Consider the following 11,872-nt stretch of genomic DNA (forward strand, 5'->3'; position numbering starts at 1 on the left):
CCAGTTTTCAAAAGATCGTCAAGACTAGGGAATGGGTTACTTAAAGCAGAATTCTGTTTTTTCATATGATTCATCAAATGTGTTGCATTAAAGGATTTATCAGGTATTAAAATATAGCACTCACTTTGAATTGTAGCACAGATATCTCCCTGAGATGCGGCAAGGTGTCAAGGGCCTTGCAGTTGTGTAGCACTGCCTTTCTTATCATAGAGATCTCAGAGTTCAATATGCTAAGATTCCGGCTACTATCATTTAAAGCTTATGACAGTTGTGAAAGTGTGTGCACACACACGCACACAGACACACAAGCTGCTAAATGGTCATACCAGTAGAATACAGATATTTGACCCACTGGGATCATACCAATGGTATATTGGTTGGGGTTTCCTCTAATTTGCTAACATGTATGACCTTAAATCCATGGGACTCCCAGGTTACACCTTTGTATCCATTCCTAGAGATGTCAAGGCCATAATTTAGTGCCACATATCCACTGAGTTCCATACCAATCATTCTCTCTAAGGGTAATAATAGGCATAGTTTATAAAGCACCTGGCCTTGTTTCATAATATTGCCAGGTTGGTCATTTTTAGTATGATTGAATTGTTCCCAATATAGAGGAGCTTTTAAATTTAAATGATCATAGCCTGGTGTTAACCATATCGATCAATCCTATAATTGTGGGAATTTTCCTTTTAATAGATGAGAGGTTAGTTTTTTTGATTGAGACTTAGCTTGTCACTCTGATTGAGTTTGAATGACCCTAAGAGAAAAAAATCTATTGCCACCATCAGAGTAGGTATTATTAATTGGCCAGGTGAGAGGTTCCCATCTAGTAACATCACGAATAGACAGAACAGGACTGAACACGCATCTAAAATAAGTTTCCAGTTATTATTGGGGGTATCCAATCAGAGTCCTGGAGAACAGAAATCCACCAAGGTAACCCAGAAGTACTAGACACAGGTAATTGGCCACAAGCCAACAACTGGATTGAGTTTAAAACTAGCATAGAATCGTGGCCATGACAGAAAACATTTGACTGATAGGCAGAGATCCAAGGAATGAAGAAAACATTATAAATGATCATAAAAGTCAAATCAGCATCTTGGGCAAGCTGTCTACTTCTGACATTGTCTTCTTCTCGTCCTCGTGCAGTGAGTGCAGTTTCCTCTGAGCATCGTTTTAAGGTGAGTTTGAGGTCAGCAGGCCTCTCTATAGACCAGTCCAGCTTAGGGGTCTTTGGAAGTGAGGATTAATCCAAGAGTCAATTTCCTTCAATTTTACTGGGCATGAGCTGGTTAAGAGTACCTAATAGAAAGGTCCTTCCATCCACGTTGGAGATAGTTCCTTAAATTATGTGTTCTTCCAGTCTTGGTTGCAGGTCATGATTGACGGCATCTGATCTTCACCCAAAGATGGATTACTGAGATGAGTTTCAGAAGCAACCCTAGAGTGTCTTTTAATAATTCAATTAAATGTTACATTAATATACCCTAACAGCAAAGAACTGTCCAGGAAATGAGTCTTAGTAGATACAGACCTCCATTAACAAACTGGGATTTAACATTCATTGAAATATCTCTTTCTCCCTAAAATCACCATCATTTTTACCAAACATAACCAAATTAAGACTTGTTTGTGATATAAGTCTGGTCTCAATAAAAGTGGCCTGATGATTTATATAACCATAACTGATCATAGACCTTTTTGTTTTGCTGAGACTTTTATAAAGTCTCAGGCTGAACTTTTAAAATAAAACCTTTCAGGGCTAGGAAAGTCATGCCAAAGGCTTACCACAGATTTTGCCTAACAGATCCAAGTGAATTCCTCCCTTCTCAAGGTCCCCAAAATTCCTTGAGATGTCTGTACCTGTTAGTGAGATAACTTTCCTAACTTACCTGATAGAGTTACTGGAAACTAAGAGTTTCCAGACTCTGGGGGGTTCAGATAGAAAAGATAAATGTTTCAGTTTGTTTATAAAATATAATTTTATGAAGTTACTGTCATACTTCGTTTGAGGGGAAGGTTTTTCTTACACCTGGAAAACACAGATTCAACACAGTCATTTTCCAGATAGAAACCATAAAAGTTATAAGCGTATTTGCCAGTTCATTCAGTCCTTTTGTTAACCTTTGTAAAGTCATCAGGTTTTCCATGAGTATCCTTAGCTAGTTCAGAAACTGGTATTTATCCAAAAGTCCTCTCTATAAATGTTCTTTAAGAGGAAGCATTTTGTGAAACTTGGTTAGTGTTATGACAATATTTTAAGATAGTAATTAGAATTATGATTGATAACATTTTACCCAAACATATCAGAATTTTAAGAACTCTGTATAGTTTCTAGGATATCTATATTAGTAACATTTACCATACAATATAACCCGAGATATATTACTTGCTTAACAATGCTCCCCATGTAATTCTGTATACAAAATGAACCTAATTAGTATAGTATCTCTCTTTGGGATATCTCAGGGGCCCTCTGAAACATCCCAAAGTTAGCTAGAAATCTTCATTAGAATGATTTAGGAGGTTTTGTCAACAAATATCAAAAAGGTTTGGAACACTCAGTCAGACAGTCTTATAGGTCATTGTGAAACAATACTAATTACTTAGCCAAAGTCACAATAAGGAATTTCAGAACAGATCATTTAAGAGAGAAAGGAACTTAAATCCATTATCAAAGGCAGTTCGACATTTGAAGGAAAGGTGTCATCTTACAGAGAGAAAAGCTAAATTTCAAGTTTTTGCACCAGTTTACTTTATTTAAAAGGTTAACTTAATTAAATTTATTTTACACTTATTTTAAACCATGTACAAAACTCTTTTCTCATGGTTCACTTTCCACAAAACTTATCACTTTCTGTACCCATTACTTTGTTCTTCCATCCTAAAAAGCCACCTGTAAGTCAGAATTTCTTTTCCCTTCACAAAATGCAGTTGCATTCCTCATACTTTCTTTACTGAAAACACACTTCCTACTTTCCTTAAGCAACAACGAACTGACTTTTATATTAGCATTTTATAGATTGGTGAGCATAAATACCAGTGATAATGTCTAAAACCTTTGCTTTCTTAGAACATTTTAGGATGGCACCAAACATCATTTGTTTTTAGTCCCAAATCTCTTTAGTAAGAGGAAATTATTGTTCAGTAATAAATGTTTCAAAATCTTATTTTATTTGGAAATGGCCTATCTATTCAATAGAATTCCAGACTTAGTTTAGCACAACCCTTAGAAATTCAAGTTATCCCAATCTGGAGAGACTTTTAGATGGACATTCCTAAAGCATAATTATTCTTAATAGATTTTCTCTAAAAGCTCATATCCCATTTAAATTTTTTTAGAAGTTTCTTCACTCGAGGTAGTTTCCTTTGTGTAATTTCCTAGATGAGAATATGTAAATAGATTCTCCTGAATGGTGTATAATTTTCAGGAATAGTATAATGTGAAATGGACTTTTGTTCACCTTTTAGCCCATTTTCCCTATTTCAGCCCTGGAACCCGGGGCACAGAGTTACCTGCCTGAAATAGGAAGTTTTCCCGGGGACGCTAACTCCCTTGCCCCCAGCGAGACGGGGAACTCCTGCCTCTTGCTGGAAGGCATTTCAGAAGCTTGAAGTGCAGATTAAAAATATGAGAAATACATCTTCAGAGTTAACACCTTTTGTATTGTTTTTGAAAAAAACCATCACAATTTTTATGTGTCTTTTGATGGTACTCATTATCGGAGCGTGGGCTTGGTAAAATGCGACTCTCCTGTGGCTTTCTTGTCATTTATTTTGCTGGTAGATCCACTGACCTCTTTGACTAGTTAGTTCTTTTTGAAGCAAATATTGAAACGGTCAATCTAGTTGGTGTGATGTTTAATAATCTCATCCAAAGTAATTTCTCAATTGTTTTTCTGTTGTATAACATTTCCCATTTCATTTTGCTCCTTTTTTCTTCTTGTTTTCTTTTGTGTTTGTACATATACATCCCATAGTTTTTTGTAATTGAACTACAGTTGATTCACATAACTATATCTGTGTTGCGATACAGTGCAGGGAGGCAATGTTTTATGGAGTCAACTTTACTGAAATATTACTACATTGTGAGGTTTTCGTTGGTTTTGGAGATGAATTGCTTGGGGGTATCCTGGTTTGCAAATATTTCTTTGCATTCTGTGTTGCCCTCTTCATTCCTGAAGGCTTCCTTTTTTGGACACCTGCTTCAAAATTGAAGTAGGTCGCGTTTCCTAGCTTTGATTTATTTCTCATTGCTCTAGGAGATGGATTCCAAAAGACCTTGCAATGAAGTCATCCAAACCCAAAAAAACTTGTAGTTTATATTATCATGTGTCCTGCCTATGTTTTCCTTAAGACTTTCATAGAATCCCTCCTGACCTTTAGATATTTATGATTTGGAGTTCATTTCATGTATGATGTTAGAGAGTGTTCTAACCTCATTCTCATTTTCTTTGTTTTAATAAGCCTCCTACGATCCTTCACAGTGTCTCTGACCAGTGTCTATAGCCAGGATCAGGGGAGGAATATTCCCTTTTCTTGACGCCTTCTCAATTAGTTAATGTTTGTCAAGTTTCTGACAATGGCCATTCTGAGGGCCGTGAGGTGATTCCTTGCTGCGGTTTCGATTTGCATTTCTCATGTTTAGCGCAATTGACCTCTTTTCATGTGATTTCTTTTCAAAGGTGAGTTCATGTTCCTTCTCGATGCAACTTCCTGTAACTTGGCCCTGTTTTAAATTCTTTTCTGATGACCACCCCTAGGACGTTTGTTGAGATGAGCTGTTACTGACTTACCCTTTGGTCTTGAGAATACTCAATGCCCATCAGCACAGCTTTTCAAGTTGTTGTTACAGAAAATGGCCACAAGGCGGCAGCATTACCTTAGTTCAGTTCAGTCGCTCAGTCCTGTCCGACTCTGCGACCCCATGGGCCGCAGCTCTCTAGGCTTCCCTGCCCATCACCAACTCCCCGAGCTCACTCAAACTCATGCCCATTGAGTCAGTGATGCCAGCCAACCATCTCATCCTCTGTCGTCCTCTTCTCCTCCCACCTTCAATCTTCCCCAGTGTCAGGGTCCTTTCAAATGAGTCAGTTTTTTGCATCAGGTGGCCAAAGTTTACTGGAGCTTCAGCTTCAGCATCAGTCCTTCCAAAGAATGTTCAGGACTGATTTCCTTTAGGATGGACTGGTTGAATCTCCTTACAGTCCAAGAGACTCTCAAGAGTCTTCTCCAACACCACAGTTCAAAAGCATCAATTCTTCGGTGCTCAGCTTTCTTTTTATAGTATTATCTAGCCCCACACGTTTCCCCCACCCCCTATTATTTCTGTGTGATTATTTATCAGAATAGAAGTGATTTCCAATTTTATGTGTTTCAGGTGTACGGGAACTTGATACATTCATGGATGAACATTTCTCTCTTCTCTTTAAAGTTCTCGTCCCCATCTAGGTGATTACAGTGTGTTCAGCAGGTGATTACACCTGCTATTCAGGAGGCCGTTTTGGGTCATCTATTGGATACATATATGTGTGTCTACGTTAATTCAAATGTCTTCGTTTACTTTGCCTGACTGAGGGCTCCTGCAGACGGCCAGAGGCACTCTAGGAACGTCGCGGTGTCACACCGCCTGCCACATCCTCCCAGGACCTTGAGCCTCAAAACAGTCCAGCCTTGGGACCCAAGCCTTTCCAGTCTCCAGAGATATGATAGCAGCCATCATATGATGGATGAAGGTAATAGAGTCAGCATATGTTTCTATATTTATTGTGTTTATCCAGTTATTTGAACTTGAGTATATAGGTGAATGACAAGGCAGTAGGTGCTTTTGTTTTTGTAATTCATAGTCATTGATTCACTCACACATTGATGAGTATATGCTCTATTTCAGGGCTCTATATGCTCTATATGTTCCTGTATAGATTATGCCAGAAAGTGGAGTATCGTTCCTAGTGTTACCCAGTAGATCCTTGGGGCTTCTATTTTAAATAGTACTGTGCACATATTAGAGAAGTAGCTTATTTCTATGTGCACAACACCTTTCTTCTTGCTAATGGTGAGTGAGACGAATTTTTTTCTAAGTCTGCGAACTGTTTATCTTGGCTCAAAGAGCTCCTATTATCCATTTTTAGATTCCATCTAGAAGTGACATCATATTCTCTTTGTTGCTCCCTCTCTTTTGTTCTTTATTGTGTCCATCTTTGCATGAAATGTTCCCTTGGTATCTGTAATTTTCTTAAAGAGATCTCTAGTCTTTCCCATTCTACTGTTTTCTTTGATTCTTTGCATTGATCATTGAGGAAGTCTGTCTTCTCTCTCCTTGCTATTCTTTGGAACTCTGCATTCAAATGGGTATATCTTTCCTTTTCTCCTTTGCCTTTCACTTCTCTTTTCTCAACTATTCCTAAGGCCTCGTCAGACAACCATTTTGCCTTTTTGCATTTCTTTTTCTTGGCGATGGTCTTGATCCCTGCCTCCTGTACAATGTCACGAAGCTCCATCCATAGTCCTTCAGGCACTCTGTCAGATCTAATCCCTTGACTCTATTTCTCACTTCCACTGTACAATCATAAGGGATTTGATTTAGGTCATATCTGAATGGTCTAGTGGTTTCTTCAATTTCAGCCTGAAATTGGGCAATCAGGAGTTCATGATCTGAGCCACAGTCAGCTCTCAGTCTTGTTTTTGCTGACCTTATCTTCTCCATCCTTGGCTGCAAAGAATATAATCAATCTGATTTCTAATCAGTCTGATTTCTAATCAATCTGATTTCGGTATTGACCATCTGGTGATGTCCATGTGTAGAGTTTTCTCTTGTGTTGTTGGAAAAGGGTGTTTGCTATGACCAGTGTGTTCTCTTGGCAAAACTCTGTTAGCCTTTGCCCTGCTTCATTTTGTACTCCAAGGCCAGATTTGCCTGTTACTCTGGGTATCTCTTGCCTTCCTACTTTTGCATTCCAGTCTCCTATGATGAAAAGGACATCTTTTTTGGGTGTTAGTTCTAGAAGGCCTTATAGGTCTTCATAGAGCTGTTCAACTTCAGCTTCTTCAGCATTACTGGTCTGGACATACTTGGATTACTGTGATAGTGAACGGTTTGCCTTGGAAACAAACAGAGATCATTCTGCTGTTTTTGAGATTGCACCCAAGCACTGCATTTTGGACTCTTGTTGACTCTGGGGACTGAGCCATTTATTCTAAGGGATTCTTGCCCACAGTAGTAGATACAATGGCTATCTGAGTTAAATTCACCCATTCCGGTCCATTTTAGTTCACTGATTCCTAAATTGTCGACGTTCACTCTTGCCATCTCCTGTTTGGCCACTTCCAATTTGCCTTGATTCATGGACCTAACATTCCAGGTTCCTATGCAATATTGCTCTTTACAGCATCAGACCTTGCTTCTATCACCAGTCACATCCACAACTGGGTGTTGTTTTTGCTTTGGCTCCATCTCTTCATTCTTTCTGGAGTTATTTCTCTACTCTTCTCCAGTAGTATAATAGGCACCTACTGACCTGGGGAGTTCATCTTTTAGTGTCATATCGTTTTGCCTTTTCATACTGTTCATGGGATTCTCAAGGCAAGTATACTGGTTTCCCATTCCCTTCTCCAGTGGACCACTTTTTGTCAGAACTCTCCACCATGACCTGTCTGTCTTGGGTGGCCCTACACAGCATGGTTCATAGTTTCATGGAGCTAGACAAGGCTGTAGGTCATGTGATCAGTTTGATTAGTTTTCTGTGATTGTGGTTTTCATTCTGTCTGCCATCTGAGGGATAAAGATAAGAGGCTTATGGAAGCTTCCTGATGGGAGAGACTGACTGTGGGGGAAACTGGGTCTTGTTCTGATGGGCAGGGCCATGCTCAGTAAATCTTTTTTTCAAGACACATTTAATTTAATATCAAGAATGCAATACAAAAGGCCCAAATACAATGAAGGAACACATTACTCCATTAACCAACAACAGTGCTCTTTCAACATGTGTCTGTTGAATGGGATGGGGATTTAATAAATTTCACTACTGAAAAAAAAAATAACGCAGTGAGTCTCATCACAGCCAATATCATTATACAGTCTAGTTGTGATATGAATGTTTATGATGCTTCAAACCGTTTAAGCTGAAGTTTGACCCCACACCTTCATGTTTGTACAGTCCTCAGTAAGATTATCGTCCTCAGTATTAGCAACCATTCAAAGAACAACTCATTGCGTAAACCACATAGGTTTAAGGCTCAGTCAAGTAACACAGAGCCCCAAGTGAAATGGTTAAATAGATGAACTACTTGTACTGACATCTGTTATTTGATTCACTCATGACTATTAAGTTGGTTCTTAGCAAATAAATCCTTTAAGGGCAAAATTCACCTCATTTAAGTGTGACCCAGAAGTTCAACAACAATCACGAAGTCCACAGTCTTCCTGGCAAAACTGATATCCAGTGTCTCTAAGTCACTATGCTCAAGGTTAAGAGCAGTGCATATTCCATCTCTACGTTTACTGGAATTTTATATGTTTGATTCATGGTTTTAAATCTCTAGGTTTTTATTCTTCCAAACTGTCTGAAGACACAGTGTGGCACAGACTTAAGACTTCTGCTTCTCCCTCTTCTTCAAACAAACATTTCTCAAGTGTCTACATGTTCTAGAAGGGGAATTTTTCAGAGGTGGCCACTTCTTTGGAATAGTCCACTGCCATCAGGCCTCTGAAGCAAGGGGAGTGGGGAGAAAAAAAAGCTGAAACACAAGGTTCATCTGGTAAGTTTTACATTAACCTTTACAAGTTGGATAGTATAAGAATGTGGCTTTTTGGCTCAAAAAGTCTGAGTCTTGGTGTGGAAATGAGTATGTGGCTGTCCCACCAAAGCTTTATTGCAGTGGGACTGTCAGGGAAGTCTTGACTGGGGAGTATGATTAGTTTACCTAACATGCATTATTTCCAGGCACTCAGTTCATTTGGGGCTTGTTCCAGTTTTTCTTTAGTCTCTTCCAGTTCACTTTTCATTTTTAGGAATAAGAAGTTGATTGCTGGGTCCACCATTGTTGATCTCAGTTGGGCAACGCTAGGCTGCTGGACTTGCTTGAGGTAATGGATCTGAGTAGTACACTCTTGCATGTCTTGCTCCTTGGTAGCTAGACGCATTACAAGAATGTTTTCCCTGCATGCAGATTCTTGCTGCTGTTGCTTTAGTTTTTCTTCAGATTCCCTTAAGCCAGTTACATCATTAGAGTTGAGATCTTTGTACTTGTCCTCCAAAGCTTGCACATATGCTTTATACTGTTTCCACCTTAGAATTAATTCATCTCGTGCCAAACTTTGAAGTCTGTTTCACACAGTCGAACCTTTTTGGGAAGAGATTCTTCATCAGTCATCTTGAATCCTCTTTGGACAGAGGCTGGCCTCCCTGTCTATCACCAATTCCCGGAGTTGGACTATAAAGAAAGCTGAGGCCTGGCAGGCTGCAGTCCATGTGGTCACAAAGAGTCGGACACAACTGAGCAACTGAAAAGAACTGGACTGATCTAATGTATACACAGGAATCTGTATCTGTAATAGATAATCCACAAGGATTATCTCCTTGCTTGGTTCCTTGCATATGTACAAAAAATCTGTATCTCTAATAAATAGTCCACAGGGACTTGAAGATCAGAATAGAGCACTTTACGGGAACTTGTTCAATAAACTCTATGGCAGAAAAACACAAACAACACTACCCATATGCCAAATGAATCTGTCATAACTGAATCAGTTCACTGTTCACCGAGGATAAGCATAAAACTGCAAATCGACTATACTTCAACATAGCATCGTCATGAGACTGAAAAAAAAAAAAAAAAACGATGTAACACCTACTTGGTTCCCTCTGACCTCCAAGACTTGCGCTGTTATCCCGTCCCTGGGATCCTTACTGAAGCCCCGAGTAAGCGTGCGTCCCAGGGCTGGATGCGGTAGGTGTGAGACAGCCTGGGAGGGTGTGTTTCATAGAGACTCTGCTTGAACCTGTACTGTCTGGTTTTCTCTGGCTGAGACCAGAATCCCTAGTGCACCCCAACGGTGGTGGCCCGACCCTCTGGCCTTGAGGGCCAGGGTAAATTCACCAAGTATCCAGGGTATGTGGCACTGGGGTCCCCAGCTGAAGCCTCCTTCCTGAGAGTGCTGCCTCCTAGGCCCCTCAACAGGGAGCGGAGCCCCAGGTGGGCATCAGGCTGGGGGGCGGGTGAAGATTGAGGGGAAGAAGCAGTGAGACACAAGCCCTTGGGTGTTTGCTCGGGCACATTACACTCTAATTCACAGCCCCGGAAGCCGACTTTCCCTAAGGCTCTGGTTGCAGGTAGAACCGGAGTTGGGCATGAAGAAGTGCTGCCGCCTTGTGGACATTTTCTGTAACTACAACTTGCCCACCAGTTTTTACCAGCACATGTATTGACGCGAGAGTTGGATGGTGAAGAAAGCTGAGCGCCGAAGAATTGATGCTTTTGCACTGTGGTGTTGGAGAAGACTCTTGAGAGTCCCTTGGACTGCAAGAAGTTCCAACCAGTTCATCCTAAAGGAGATCAGTCCTGGGTGTTCATTGGAACGACTGATGCTGAAGCTGACAGCTCCAAAACTTTGGCCACCTCATGCAAAGAGTTGACTCATTGGAAAAGACCCTGACGCTGGGAAGGATTGGGGGCAGAGGATGAGATGGTTGGATGGCATCACCGACTCGATGGACATGGGTTTGGGTAGACTCCCGGAGTTGGTGATGGACAGGGAGGCCTGGCGTGCTGTGATTCATGGGGTCGCAGAGAGTCAGACACAACTGAGCGACTGAACTGAACTAATTCAAAGGCTCTCTGCAGACAGTGCTGTTCAGTTCAGTTGCTCAGTCATGTCCGACTCTTTGCGACCCTATGGATTGCAGCCCGCCAGGCCTGTCCATCACCAACTCCCGGATTTTACTCAAACTCATGTCCATTGAATTGGTGATGCCATCCATCATCTCATCCTCTGTTGTCCCCTTCTCCTCCCACCTTCAATCTTTTCCAGCATCAGGGTCTTTTCAAATGAGTCAGTTCTTTGCATCAGGTGGCCAAAGTATTGGAGCTTCAGCTTCAGTCCTTCCAGTGAATATTCAGGATTGATTGCCTTTAGGCTTGGCTGGTTGGATCTCATTGCAGTCCAAGGGACTCTCAAGAGTCTTCTCCAACACCACAGTTCAAAAGCATCAATTCTTCTGTGATCAGCTTTCTTTATAGTCCAACTCTCACATCCATACATGACTACTGGTAAAACCATAGCTTTGACCAGATGGACCTTTGTTGGCGATGAAATGTCTCTGCTTTTTGCAGCCATGAAATTAAAAGATGCTTGTTCCTTGGAAGAAAAGCTATGACCGACCTAGACAGCATATTAAAAAGCAGAGACATTGCATTGCTGACAAAGGTCCATCTAGTCAAAGCTATGGTTTTTCCAGTAGTCATGTATGAATGTGAGAGTTGGACTATAAAGAAAGCTGAGTGCTGAAGAATTGATGCTTTTGAACTGTGGTGTTGGAGAAGACTCTTGAAAGTCCCTTGGACTGCAAAAAGATCCAACCAGCCAAGCCTAAAGGAAATCAGTCCTGAATATTCATTGGAAGGACTGAAGCTGAAGCTGAAGTTCCAATACTTTGGCTACCTCATTGGAAGACTGACTCTTTGGAAAAGACCCTGATGCTGGGAAAGAGTGAAGGTGGGAGGAGAAGGCGATGACAGAGGATCAGATGGTTGGATGGCATCACCGATTCGATGGGCATGAGTTTGAGCGTGCTCCAGGAGTTGGTGATGGACAGGGAGGCCTGGTGTGCTGCAGTCCATGGGATCGAAGAGTCAGATATGGCTG

General features: G+C 40.9%; 1 pseudogene; it reads right to left on the bottom strand.

Annotated features, from left to right (window-relative positions):
- Window positions 1-875: 875 nt before the first annotated feature.
- On the bottom strand, window positions 876-9,814 carry LOC139038765 (pre-mRNA-splicing regulator WTAP-like; annotated as a pseudogene).
- Between the last annotated feature and the right edge of the window lie 2,058 nt (window positions 9,815-11,872).

Source organism: Odocoileus virginianus, chromosome 16, assembly GCF_023699985.2.
Source record: "Odocoileus virginianus isolate 20LAN1187 ecotype Illinois chromosome 16, Ovbor_1.2, whole genome shotgun sequence".
Classification (NCBI taxonomy): Eukaryota; Metazoa; Chordata; class Mammalia; order Artiodactyla; family Cervidae; genus Odocoileus; species Odocoileus virginianus.